This window comes from Lepidochelys olivacea, assembly GCF_965140295.1.
Source record: "Lepidochelys olivacea isolate rLepOli2 genome assembly, chromosome: 5".
NCBI classification, from domain to species: domain Eukaryota; kingdom Metazoa; phylum Chordata; order Testudines; family Cheloniidae; genus Lepidochelys; species Lepidochelys olivacea.
Window position 1 is genome coordinate 131,783,588 of NC_140415.1, and position 14,289 is coordinate 131,797,876.

The window sequence follows — 14,289 nt, forward strand, 5'->3', positions numbered from 1 at the left end:
TCGGAGCAGTGCACTCTGGGCAGCTATCCCACCGAGCATCTCTTCCTCTTCTGCTGCTAAGAGTTGTGGGAAGGTGGAGAGGGTCCAGTCCCAATGCCCCGTGATGCATTGCTTTGCATCCCAGCAATCCCTGTACTTCCGTCCACATTTGGCATCATCTTTCAATGGTTTGTGTACTGTGCGCTCTGCCTTTTTTGGGCTGCAGGAATGGATCCCAAACTGCTGACCAGTCTGCTGCTCACTCTGATCAACATGTCACGAGTGGCAGTGGAATTATTCCTTAAACTACAAAGGCAAGAGGAATGTGACATTGATCTCGCCACATGTAGTAGCTATGACACGAGATTGCTTGTGGCATTCACGGAGGTGCTGACCACAGTGGAACGCCGCTTTGAGACTCGGGAAACAAGCACTGAGTGGTGGGATCACATCGTGATGCATGTCTGGGATGACGGGCAGTGGCTGCAGAACTTTCGGATGAGAAAAGCCACATTCATGGGACCATGTGATGAGGTCACCCCAGCCCTGCGGCGCAGGGACACGAGAATGAGAGCTGCCCTGCCGCTGGAGAAGTGCGTGGCGATTGCACTGTGGAAGCTGGCTACTCCCGACTGCTACCAATCGGTCGCTAACCAGTTTGGAATGGGAAAGTCAACCATTGGACTCATGTTGACGGAAGTGTGCAGGGCCATTAATCACATCCTGCTCCGAAAGACCATGACTCTGGGCAACGTGTGTGACATTGTGGGTAGCTTTGCACAAATGGACTTCCCTAACAGCAGAGGGGCGATAGATGGCACACATATTCCAATTCTGGCAGAAGACCACCTAGCCACAGAGTACATTAATCGCAAGAGGTATTTCTCAATGGTTCTCCAGGCGCTTGTGGATCACGGTGGGCATTTCACGGACATTAACACAGGCTGGTCTGGGAAGATGCATGACGCACGCATCTTTCAGAACACTGGCCTGTTCAAGAAGCTACAGGCAGGGACTTTCTTCACGGACTAGAAGATCACCGTAGGGGAAGCTGCAATGCTCATTGTGATCCTGGAAGACCCCTTAATGCCGTGGCTTGTGAAGCCGTACACAGGGCAACTTGAAGGCAGCAAGGAGCGATTCAACAACAGGCTGAGCAAGTGCAGAATGACTGTGGAGTGTGCCTTCAGCCGTTTAAAAGCCCACTGGCGATGCCTTTATGGGAGGCTGGACCTGGCCGATGACAATATTCCTATGCTTATAGCCATGTGCTGTATGCTCCATAACATTTGTGAAGGGAAGGGTGAAAGCTTCACTCAGGGCTGGACTGCAGAGGCTCAGCGCCTGGAGGCTGAGTTTGAACAGCCAGAGACCAGGACTATTAGAGGGGCGCAGCGCAGGGCCATCAGGATCCGGGATGTCTTGAGGCAGCAATCTGAAGCTGAAAGCCACTCATATTTGTTGCTATGCTCGGGATTGCAGTGCTTGTAGTGCTAGGAGGTGATTGGTTCACATGATGAAAAGGCCTTAACATAATTGTAGGTTGCTTTGCAGGGCTCTTTTTGCTTTCATTTAATAGAATAAAGATGTCTTTTAATAAAAGAATTGTGTTGGTTTGAAAGCAATCAACCGGAGGAGAGAGTCAAACGAAAAAATTCAACAGCAGGGAGGGGGATGGGCAATGGGGGAAGGGAAGGTCTCAAGAGGAGGAGGGGTCCCGGGATAGCTACAGATTTGTGTATGTCCAGGGATCATACCCAGCCTTCTCCTTTGGAGTGCAATGCAGAGGGTGCTGTACATCAGCAGGGCCAGACTGCAGAGGGATGGGTGTTGAGGGCAGTGGGCAGTGGGAGTCCACACGGCTGGACTGTGAGGAGGGAGGAGTGGAGTGCTGCGGGTAGAGAGTGGAGCCAGGAGGTTGATAACAGTGTGTTGGCAGTACGTGGGGGGGGGGGGGTCCATGGGAAAGAGTTTTGTGACAATGGCTGCAGGGGAGGGTGGGTGCGGAGCTGCTCGGTTCGAAGAGCTAGTATCAGTTGGAGCATGTCTGCTTTGCGTTCCATAACCTTTAAGAGCCGCTCTGTGGCTTCATTCTGGTGTGCCACGTTCTCCTTCGTTTCCTCTTCCCGCGGTCCCGCCCCTCCTTCAATTCCTGTTTCTCGGCGATGGAGTGCATCATAACGTCACGCAGAAAGTACTCCTTTGTTCTTCTTGGCCACTTTCTAATTCTGTGCAGCCGTTCAGCTGCTGATAACAAAGAGGGAGGCTGGACTCCCAAGGTCATCTCTGTGAAGTTTAAATGCAACATTTTACAGAAGCAGTATTGTTTGCGACACAGACAACACTGATCAGTGCTTTAAAACACAGCCAGTACTCACACATCTGTCACTAACTGGCTGACCCCAGGCAAGCACACATGAACTCCAAGACCCCCAAAATGGTGAGTAGCCACAGGGGCAGGGTGAATCACTCTTCCTGAACCCTGCTGTACACTGGGCACGTGGCTCTTGGGGAGAGCCAGCACTGGGGGAGGAGGGGGCAGATAATCATTCCTGTCCCCACTCTTTCCACAGGATGTGATCATTATGGAAGATATCTCGCTGCTGAGGGTGAGCAGGGAATCAAGGGAGGGTCTTCTCCATGCCTGTGGCTTCCACCCTGGCCCCTATGCAGCTAGCCTGTGTGCAGCAATGGTCTCCCCCAGACCCCCCATGACAGCACAGTGGCGCGGGAAAGTTACCGTTCATGGGGCAAGAAACAAAGCAGCTCTGCAGAGGAACCTGTGGCAGCGGATTGCCCCGTGTCTCCGTGAGCGTTTCCTGGAGATCTCGGAGGGAGATTCCCGTGAAGTGAGGGAGTCAATCAACAGCCTTTTCCACTGCTCAGACTAGGCATGCAGTGGGAGACAAGCCTGCTTCCTGCAGCCCTCCTGCCCCCAGCACCTCGCTTCAGTGATTCCCAATATCAGACCCACTTACCAAGGGCCTCCTCTCCGGTTTGCGCTTTGCCAAGCTCCGACTGCAGTGATTGGCTCGGCTCCTCCGGGGTAGAGAAGAGCTCCTGACTGCCTGCATCTCTGGCCTCCGAATCGTCCTCTGCCTCTGGGTCCCCCTCCCGCTCTTCGTCCAAGATTTCCTCCTCCTGGCTCGGTCCACTCTCGACTGGCATACGAACCAACGAAGTATCCACAGGGGCCTTTGCAGTGGAGGGGGGGTCACCACCGAGAATCGCATCCAGCTCTTTGTAAAACTGGCAGTTCGTGGGCACAGCACCGGAGCGGTGCTTTGCCTCCCGCGCCTTGTGGTAGGCGTTCTGCAGCTCCTTCCCTTTGACCCTGCACTGCCGTGTGTCCTGGTCATAGCCCCTTTCTGTCATGCATCGTGAAATCTGGCCATAAGTGTCATAATTCCTACGGCTGGAGAGCAGCTGGTGCTGCACTGCCTCCTCTCCCCAAATGCCGCTGAGGTCCAGCAGCTCGGCTTTGCTCCAAGCAGGGGACCGCCTGGTGCGTGGAGCAGGCCTGGCCGCCTGGAAAGATGCGCTGAGACCCTGCACGCATCACCGAGCAAACAGGAAGGGGACTTTCAAATTTGCAAAGGAATGTGTGGGGTGGGGCTGACGGCCGGTCACCGGCGGGCAGGGCAGTAGAGTTCAAACCGATGGGCAGAGAGGTGAGAACAGGCATTGTGGGACACCTCCCGGAGGCCAATCACAGCGCTGTAACCATCCCGGTGTCTACGTATCCCTGGTGCAGAAAGCTCTACGCCTCTCGTCGGGGTGGTTTTTTTACAGCGCTGCAACTGTGCAGTTTCTGCACACTAAGTGGCTTGGCCATGTGTGCACCTCGGGAGTTATAGCACAGAAAGCTGCTTTACTGCGCAGAAACTTGCCAGTGTAGACGGGGCCTCAGTCTAGACAAGGCCATATATTGCTCACAATAGGCCTGATCCTCAGCTAGTGTAAATGGGCATGCCGACATTGACCTTCCATGCCCGTATGCTAATGTCTACCAGTTAGGGATAACATATGGCCCATTTGGTCAGAACACATTACTAGATTTAATCCAAAAATTGTTGAATTAGAACAATAGCTAAACCATGAAACTGAATAGCCAAAGATGATGTGGCTAATGTATTGGAATTTCATACATATCATTAAAGCAAATTATTTCCAAAGGTTCAGAAACTATTTGTGTTTATTCTAAACCAGGGGTTCTCAAACTTCATTGCACCGTGACCCCCTTCTGACAACAAAAACTACGACCCCAGGATGGGGGACTGAAGCCTGAACCCACCCGAGCTCCACCACCATGGGGGGGTCAAAGCTGAAGCCCAAGGGCTTTGGCCCCAGACAAGATGCCTATAACCTGAGCCCTGCCACCCAGGGCTAAAGTCCTCAGGCTTCGGCTTTGGCCCTGGGTGGTGATACTCAGGCTTTGGCCCTGCGCCCCAGCAAGTCTAAGCCAGCCCTGGCCACCCCATTAAAATTAGGTCACTACCCACTTTGGGGTTCCAACCCACATTTGAGAACCACTGGGCTCTCATCCTGTATATATTTATGCATATGCTTAATTTTAGTACCTTGAGCAGTCCCAAAATGGGACCAAAATTAATCACAAGCATAAGTGTTTGCAGAACAGGGGCCTACATATCCTACTCATGACAGAGCAATTATACATAGAGTAGAACAGAGATTTAGAGCCAGATCCTCAGCTGGTGTAAATCTGTCATCTTGACTTCAATGGAACTTGGTTGATTTATAGCAGCTGAGGATGCAGGTTTTATTATTCTGGTTGTTGTGGATTAATGTGTGTAAACCCCATTGATAATAATATTGCTATACTCCTTGCACGTCGATGAAAGCCTAGACACCATAGATTGAATGTTCTGAGAACATAATTAGAGATCATTTAAAATAAAAGACGAAAGAACAAAAGTGATTGTAAAATACAAGAGAGCAAATTAGGAAACATACAGCAGTAAGCAGAACTGATCTTTCATCTGCACATACAACAACTTGTGTTGCAGCTGTCCAAATTTTAGGACCAGATCCTCAGCTGGTGTAAGTCATCTTACATCAATTTACACCAGCTGCGGGTCTGGCCTTTAGCATTAAAGATAGCTCGCTAGAAAAGCAGTGGAATTGTTTCTCCCCACCCCAGCCCGAGTAATAAAAGGTACGGTTTTAGATCCAAAATAAGATAATTGCAGAGCCTCTCTCATATCAAGGGGAAACCTCTGCCCTTATTCCTTGATCTTGCTGTTGTAGGAGAAATAAAGGCTGGTCAGCTCGGTTCTATTTTTGATACCACTTATAGCTCCGATGGATTGAAAAGGAGGAGAAGTGCTGGTGAGTAACGTGACTGCAGTGAGCCGAAGCAGAGGTGAGCAGCAGGTTGCACGATAGCTACATGCAATAAAACCTCTTTTTCCAATCAGAAACATCAGGCCACGGCCTGAACAGGTCTATCCTGGCATAGCTCCAGTGAAGTCCATGGACCTACATGGAATAACAACAGCTCAGGATCTGTCCCGATCGTTTAAAAAAAATGAAACCACTCCCATGCATCACCCTTCTTTGTTTACCAGAAGGACTATTTCAATTATATTTACAGAGTCTGAGACATCTTCTGTTGGGCAACCTGCACCAAAGGGGTTCTCTCGGTCACCACTGCAATGGAATCAGCTAGCACAGACCTCTGCATCCCGTGGAATCCCATTTAAGTCACTGGGCCACTGCATGGGCACTGGAACCATCAGACTGAAGGATCTGGGCTAACTCAGGGGAATGGGTCAGTAGTAATAAGGCCTGTCACGGGAGTGGCCCCTCTCCTTGCAAAAACTGCACGGACTCCCCTGGTTATGCCATCCCCGGGTCCTTTTATTTCGTGTTCCTGCCACCAATCTCACAACAGTGTCTGTGCAACAGCCTATTTACAATAGTCAACTTGCTTTTGGCCCTCTCACCAGGGCCGGATGGTAACAGAAGCCTCCCTGTTCTGAGCCTCTGTCTGGCTAGGCTCAGCTAGCCCTGGTCGTTCGCTCGCTCGCTCAGTCATTCCTTCCTTCCTCTCTTCCCCGCTGCACTTTCTTCCTGTGCTGCCTCTAATCAGCCCAGGGCTGATGGGGTAATTGGCTCAGCTGGGCAGCCTGACTGAGTAGTTACCCCCGTCAGCTTCCTACTGGAGAACTAATTAACATTAGAGTGATCAGAGTGCGGGGCTCACCTGTTTGTGCCCTGGACTCTGTCACAGGGCCCCTTTGCATATTCCTACATTTATTAGAGGCCACTTCTCACTGGCAATGCACTGCAGCTGCCAGGAAACACTTCCCCTTCTTCTAGTGACTCTCTCAGGCTTTAAGACTAAAGACTGCATGACTGCAACAAAACTGGAAGAAAAATGATAGCAAAAGGGCAGATTTTCAAAAGAGATCAGCTTCTACGTAGGCAGCTAAATGAAGCTCCCAGTGCCCGGCTGTTCCCACTGCGAACAAAGGAAGCTGTTGCATGCACCACAGTTTTGCAAATATTTCCCCCACCCAAAAAAAGATAAAAAGTCAAAAATCAGCCTCTACATGGGATGCAACAATTTCCCAGGTAATGGAAAATGGGATTTATTAAAGAGAGAGCTAGAGAGAGATGTACTTTGTTGACATGGGTCCACTGGCAAATGACTTCAATTGCAAAAGAGTTAGACCAATGCTGACCACTTCTGAAAACACTACCGTCCAGTCGGAGGCCCCTCTCTCACAAGCATTTATGCACGTGCTTAATTTGACATGGATGGGTAGTCCCTGGCCTTATCTCCATTTAAGCATTTTGCCACTTCAATTATGCCAACAAAGCTATACTGGTATAATGTGCCTTAGCCAGTATAACTGCAACTATATTAAGGCCTGGTCTACACTAGAAAATTAGGATGGTAAACTTACGTCGGCTCAGGGGTGTGAACCTCCCCCCGAGCAACACAGTTAAACTGACCTAACCTCTGGTTTAGACAGTGCCAGGTCAACGGGCGGTCTTTTGCCTCTTGGGAAGCTGGAGTAGCTACACCAACGGCAGAACCTCTCCTGGTGGCGTAGGTAGTGTTGTCAGTGAAACGCTCCAGCTGCCGTGTGTTTTCAGTGTAGATAAGCCCTCTGGCTTTCCCTGGCACAACTGTGTCAATGACACACACACAAATCAATCCCACCTCCCACCAACACAATTCTGTCAGTGCAGCGTTTAAAGAGACAGCTGCCTAGCTCTCGCTAGGTATAGTCTTCATTCTTCGTTTTGTTTATACCCTGGTCATTACATAGATGCCTTTGATGGATGAGAAGCAAAAAACTAAAGGCTTGTCAGAAAAATACAGGTTTTGAATAGAGCAGGTAGAAATTATTTTTTAGATAAAAAATGACTTTTCAACCCAAACGAGAAATTTCTTGGAAAAATTTCATTTGGTCAAAATTACAAAAATTCAAGTATTTTTTGGTTAACAATTTTACCACCACACCCTCCTCCCCAACTTTTTTAAAACCAAAAATAGTTTTAGAAAAAACAAACTATATTTGGTTTTTCAGTTAAAATATTTTGCAAAACATTTTTTTTTAAATGAAGAATACCCATTATTTTTCATGCGTAATGCTGACAATCAGCACTAATTTTGGGAGTGATGCAGGATGAATTTGTATAGCCCAGGTATTTTAGAACACTAATCAACTGCAATCGCTAAAGGAGGGTGTGTGTGTGTGTGTGTAATAAAGAGGAGATGGGATGAAATTCTACTTTGCAGTTACAAAGGTGTAATTCCGGAGTAACTCTACTGAAGTCTACTTTGGGAATACTTGGTTAATTCAGGGTCACAAGGGATAAAAAAAACTTGTATGCGTAAAGAGAAACACACACTTCAGCACTTCTCAGATACATTCTTTGGAATAAACTGTACTGGACAGAATGGAAAATCAAATTTGCAGTTTGGAATATGGAAGCCAACAAATAAACATTATACAACAAAATAAAGGACAGGCAACTCAAAAAGGTCCTGAATTAAACACCACTGATAGCATTGATACCATGTGGAACTAAAACCAGACACATCTGATAACATTTTTCCCTTTCCCCACACCTCCTTCCATTTTTCACAGCAACACAAACTGATTTATAATCATCTGATGTTCTCTTTTGGTAAATTGATCCATGTTCTTCTATCCTCTGTATCTTATAGGTATAGCATGTGATTTAAAAATAGACTCTGAGAACAAAGATATGGCCAGGATATGGATCAGCAAAATGCAAGAATGCTTGATCTGTTCCCATCTCAACTACACCCACACACTATGGGACCATTGGTTGTTTTTTGACCCGCCCAGGCATGTTATATCATAAAAAAACTATAGCTATGCAAATTGCATTCCTGACATTTTCCAACCAAGATTGCCTCAGTCCTGGATTGCTCTCATTGGTGAGAAAGTGTGACCCTGACAAAAGCTCTTCAATCAGTGATTCAGTTGCTGTTGCTAGTCATATGACTTTGTTACTGAATCCCCTTTGGTTACTGTGAATTGGCCTTTGAAGATGATCCAACATCATTGGAATTTGCTACACTTGAACCTTGTCTTGCATTGGAACAGCAGCATGGCATGAAAGTTACAGCGATTACTGATTAACATCTAAAGATATGATCCCCACAGTTTCTGTGTCAAAGGCTGCTACTGTAATCCCAGGGAAGAATGTTACTAATCAATAGGCATTCTAAAAACACAGCAGTGATAAGGGCCATTGCAGCAGTAAAGGCTTTTAAAATGATCTTTTTTCTATGTCATATTCAGACTTCTCCAACGCTCACCCCAGCTCTTTGGTTCCATAGCCCTCTGAGCAGAGGGACGTTTCACTCCATCAGGCAATCTCCTTTGCCAAGGCAATAGTTGCTTTATCACACTTTCACTACATGGCTCTTTATAACGATCATAAAAATGATAAACCTTTCATGTTTGGACAATGTCAGTAAATTGACTGATAACGACGAAGGTGCTGCTTTTATCACAAATGTGGGCAGATTCCTTTGAAACGCAACACAGTCTCAACAGGACAGATCATTTTAAAAGATGAAAGACGGTGTGAGCTGAACCTATGGCTTGAGCTTTTCCTCCCTCAGCATCATGGCACAGAATCATAAAAACGTAAAGCTGAAAGGGACCTCAAGAGTTCACCTCGGGTACATTGCCTCTGGGTTAACCATTGAATCAAGTGGTCCATAAAAGATGGCTGGTGTCCAACCACCGTAGGATCCTGCAAGTGTTCTGCAATTATTTCTGCTGAACAAGTGTTGAAAAAAAAATTGTACTCATTGATCCTTTCTGGTTCCCCTAGGCACTTGGCTTTAGAGCTTAGGGTTGGGTAAAAGTGGTAATATATTTCAAGGATACAAATATAGTCCTTTCAGACTCCATGGGTCTGAAAACCATTGTAGGGATGGGAAGGAAAGAGCCAGAGAGGGCACACCAGCAACCGTGACAGCAGAAGGGGTTGGGTCCTTTTTCAAGGGATGATTTTTTAAACTAAGCTGAGAACCATAAGGCTGAAGGAGGTTTTTGGTGGCTGGTTCTGCATGTTTTAGGGTATTTTTCCACTGCTTTTTCTTTCGCTCATCCTTCTAGGAAAAGTCAACCCCCTTAAAATACCCCAGGATGCAAGCACTACTCTCAAGTAGCACCCAGCTTATTTGAAAAATTGTCACTCGCAAATTTCATCACATGTACGTCACAGTCTGTTTGAAAATACACTGTGCTGCTACACGCATCGGAAAGGAGAAAATTCCTTAGCTTCTCCATATTACTCCCTCTTTTTTCCACCGGTCCCACCATCTCCTAGGCTGCGGCTTCCATGGCTGTCCGGGGACAGATCTGACATTTATGCTGTTTAAAAATCCAGGCTCACAAACTACCACGCATGATTCGCACTCAGAGGGGCAAGCAATGACTGGTGCATCTAAAACAGGAGTTTCATTGCAACTGTGATGACAGCCAGGTTCCAGCTTCCAACAGGCTTCTGAGGGAGCAAGCTGCGGCTCTTCTGCCTGGTGCTTCTCCTCTAGCACAGCTGCTCTGCCATATCTGGAATTGCTCCATACACACAGCCACAGTGACCTGGCTCTCAGCACTTGTGGCATTAGCTTGGGTCTTACATTTGTTATTTTCTCCCTCCTCAGTGACACAACGCACGGTGAAACTTGCTACTATCAGTTTGTCCTGAATTGCATGTGGCACAGAAACTCAGAGGAGGCCAAGATGGCTTTCTACCAACCTTTTGCCTCTCCTTAGTGTAGCCTTGATTGGTTATGGTATCGAATAATACCAATAACCCCTTTTAAGCTCTCATATTAGACAAGAATCTGATCTCCAGGGCTACTCGAGGATTTAAAACGTTAGGGCTATCACCACCATGTGGGCTAGCATCATTGCTAGAGACTTGAGGAGCATGCAAGAAACAATGATTGCATTTAATCTGATGTACCTTTATTTAAAATGTGACCACATAGAAAGCCCCCAATTCATATAACTGTGAAATAGACTGCAATGACTGGAAAAAACGCAAAGTGTCCAGCAACAGTACTTCCAATTCCATCATACTCACATATCCGCATGGAATCCTGAAGAAAAGAGAGGGGGAGGGGGACATTCCTGCTGAAGGTCCAACAACCATGACCTCCAGAAAGCCATGACCTCCAACCATCCGCCAGGCACTATTTATGGTAAGTTATGCATATGTCCAAAGCTCATTAATATGCATGAGAATTGAACCCCTCATGTCCATCTTTGGGAGTGTCACCCTGATATTATCGGAGGATTGTTCACATGATAGGCCACTTGGATAGTTCTTTTAGCTTATTAACTTTTACGTCTCCTTATCATTACAGTAACATGTGGTTATCTTAAGGAAGTCTCTAACATTTCACCCCGGCTACCAACAGTCATTTTGTGGTGTCCACTGATCTCTTATAGACATTACTATCCAAACTCAGCAGTTACTTTCCTAAAAAATCAGCATACAAACATAGGGGGGAGGGATAGCTCAGTGGTTTGAGCATTGCCTGCTAAACCCAGGGTTGTGAGTTCAATCCTTGAGGGGGCCATTTAGGGATCTGGGGCAAAAATTGGGGATTGGTCCTGCTTTGAGCAGGGGGTTGGACTAGATGACCTCCTGAGGTCCCTTCCGACCCTGATATTCTATGATTCTATGACACAAGCTTAGCAGATTTATTATCAACTTACTTTGGCTAATTTATCCTAAAGCCCAATTTGGCTAAGCTAAATATTTTACAGGCCTTAGCCTGTAGGTTTCATAGAATCATAAAAGATTTGGGTTGGATGAGTCCTCAGGAGGTCATCTAGTCCAACCCCCTCCTCAAAGCAGGATCATCACCAACTAAAACATTTCTTGCATTTCAGCTTTAAGCCTCAACCTATCCAGCTCTTAGAATAATCTATTAGTTACAAGCTACATTATACTAGAGTCAGGTGCGTGTGGGGAGGGGGGCTGTCCAGGCTTTGATATAAGTTAGAGCAGACTCAGGGCTGCTCTAAATTACACTTAGCTGCCAGAATGGGTCGTTGGGGCCATAGCCAGCTGAGAATAGCCACAGCCCAGCAGTAATTCGGCTATGCTGGGTGCTGTCCAGACATCAAATTAAAGGCAATTCAAAGCTCAAAGAGATTGCAATGTAAACAGGGACAAGACAAGGGTGTATAGGTGCTGGAACTAAGGGTGCTGCCACACCCCCTGTCTTGAAGTGGTTTCCATTATCTACAGGCTTTACAGTTTGGTTCAATAGTTGTCAGTACCTCCACTGTACAGATGGTTCCAGTACCCCAATAGGGTGGTGTAGAGCACTGTAGAAGGGGTGACAAGACTCATATTGGGAGACAGGGAGGGAGTTATCTTACCACTGACATGTGGTCCAGAGCCAGGCGCTGCAGTCACTACTCCTGGAGGAGGACTGGCCCATATATGTAGGTGAGAGGGGGTTCAAATAGCCAGTACGTAAAGCATGGCTGGGGCTGGTTGCAGTCTGTGGTCATTTGGGAAAGGCAGGGTAGAGTAGCACGTGCAAGGTTAGAACATCTCTGGCCCCAAGGCATATGGTGGGAGAGGGGAGAAGGACTCAGGGGACCTTACTTTGCAAACCCAGTGGGCCCGGGGGAAGCAATTGCTCCATCTCTTGTGAGACCGAAAACTGCTGACACCATCTCCTATTCTGCAAGAGTCCAGGAGTCGCTGCTGTCAGGAGAGACAGTCAGTGCATGAGCACTCAGCTCAGTCAGAGGCTGCCTGGGCTCCTGGAAAAACACAGTGCCACGTTACAATGGCTGTCTCGCCACCATGAAGGAGAGGGTGGGCTGTGCAAAAAGCCCTCTCCCATCCTCCACTCCCTATTGCACAGCATGCAAGGGAGTCTCACCATAACAGTCCCTTCAGTTCCGGAAAGGGAGGAATTGCTCAATCTCTGCCCTACCTTGGGAACAAATTGCTTGAAAAGGGACAGGGAGGGTCAGGCAATGGCCCCGCCCCCTCTGGACTGGCCTGAAAAACCATCTGTGCCTGAATGAAGAAGGGGCATAGAGAGCAGCTCCACACACACAGAGAAACGCCAGAAGACACTGAGCCTTCCTGAAGTAATTTTAATCGTGTTTTTAAAAGGCTGGGGAAATTAAGTAAGATCTATAGCACCACCCATGTCTGAAATTTGGCACGAAATAGTCTGGGTTGAAATAGGCAGCTTTTACTGTCCCCCTGAAAATCCACTTGAACACAGCAGAGTTGTAAGCTGCAGCTCACTGCCACCTGTGCATTAGAAGATCCTTGTAGGGTATGTCTACCCAGCAGAAAACAAAACACCTGCAGCAGGGCGTCTAAGAGCCTGGGTCAACTGACTCGGGCTTGCAGGGCTCCTGCTATGGGTTCCAGCCAGAGCAGGGACATCTCTACTGGTAATTGTAGCCATATAGCGTGATCCCGTGTCAGCTGAGACTTGCTGCCTTTTTTTTTCTCTTTTAATTTAATTTTGCAGCGTAGACATTCCCTTAGAGGTTGTCTCAAAGTCTCTGAACACTCTGTCTGCCCTGGGCATGCACCCGTGCCCAAGTGAGCCGCCTGAAGCAGCCACACATAACCGACCTTCATGGGACACAGACAAAATAGTGGATTATCGGTGTGCTAGTCCAGATAGCTTCTGGCTTAGGGGAAAATGCATTGAACTTCTAGGCCGGTAGATTGTGTGTTCAAATCTTCCGGTGGGTGTTAATAACAGTGTGTTCTTTCCAACTGTTTTTATTGACTGAGGGCTCAAGCCCCTAATTTAGCAAGGTGACAAGGATTAACCTCCACATATTCCAAAAAGGAGTAACAAAGGCCGCACAAAGTCACTTTGGGCACAAGTGGGAATAGAACCCAAGTTTTATCCACTTACTCACACTATCAGGCAAAACCTGCTAAATCTATGTACCTAGGCAGGCTGCCTATAAAACAGGATAAATCCGGCATATGTAACCCAATGTTTCATTGTATCCCCTTGTAGAGTCTAGTCTACAGAACAGGGGTGGGCAAACTATTTGGCCCGAGGGCCACACTGGGGTTGCAAAACTGTATGGAGGACCGGGTAGGGAAGATTGTGCCTCTCCAAACAGCCTGGCCCTTGCCCCCTATCCACCTTCTCCCTCTTTCTGCCCCCCTAAGAACCCCCAACCCATCCAACCCCCCCACTCCTTGCCCCCTGACCGGCCCCTCCTGGGACACCCAACCCTAACCGTCCCCCAGGACTCCACCTCCTATCCACCACCCCCTGTTCCCCGTCCCCTGACTGTGCCCCCAGAACCTCTGCCCCATCAACCGCCCCCTGCTCCCTGTCCCCTGACTGCCCCCCCGGGACCCTCTGGCCCCCCGTCCCCACCCCCTTACCATGCCACTCAGGGCAGCAGGAGCTCGCAGCCCTGCCACCTGGCCGGAGCCAGCCACGCTGCCTCGTTGCCCAGCAGGAGTGGCGGGCCAGAGCGCGGGTGGCATAGAGAGCTGAGGCTGCAGGGAGGGGGGACAGCAGGGGTGGGGCCTGGGGACTCAGGGGCCAGGCAGGACGGTCCCGCGGCCTGTAGTTTGCCCACCTCTGCTATAGCAGGTCACTGCTTATACCGCTGCAGGCTGGTAAAGTTAGTCCTTTCGCTGAAGTAGGAGCAATCTGTGCTAAAAGATAGTGTTCAAACCCGAGTGATGAACCAGGGAGGAAGAGTTGTTACAGTTGCACATGACTGAATTTGTATTTTTTTTTTAAAACCCACA

At 48.1% G+C, this 14,289-nt stretch overlaps 1 long non-coding RNA gene across 1 annotated transcript; it reads left to right on the forward strand.

Moving 5' to 3' along the window:
• The first annotated feature begins 2,318 nt into the window (after positions 1–2,318).
• LOC311520572 lies at positions 2,319–4,164 on the forward strand. The gene is made up of 2 exons (XR_014711645.1): positions 2,319–2,419; positions 2,553–4,164. It is a non-coding gene; the product is annotated as an uncharacterized lncRNA (long non-coding RNA).
• Positions 4,165–14,289: the final 10,125 nt, after the last annotated feature.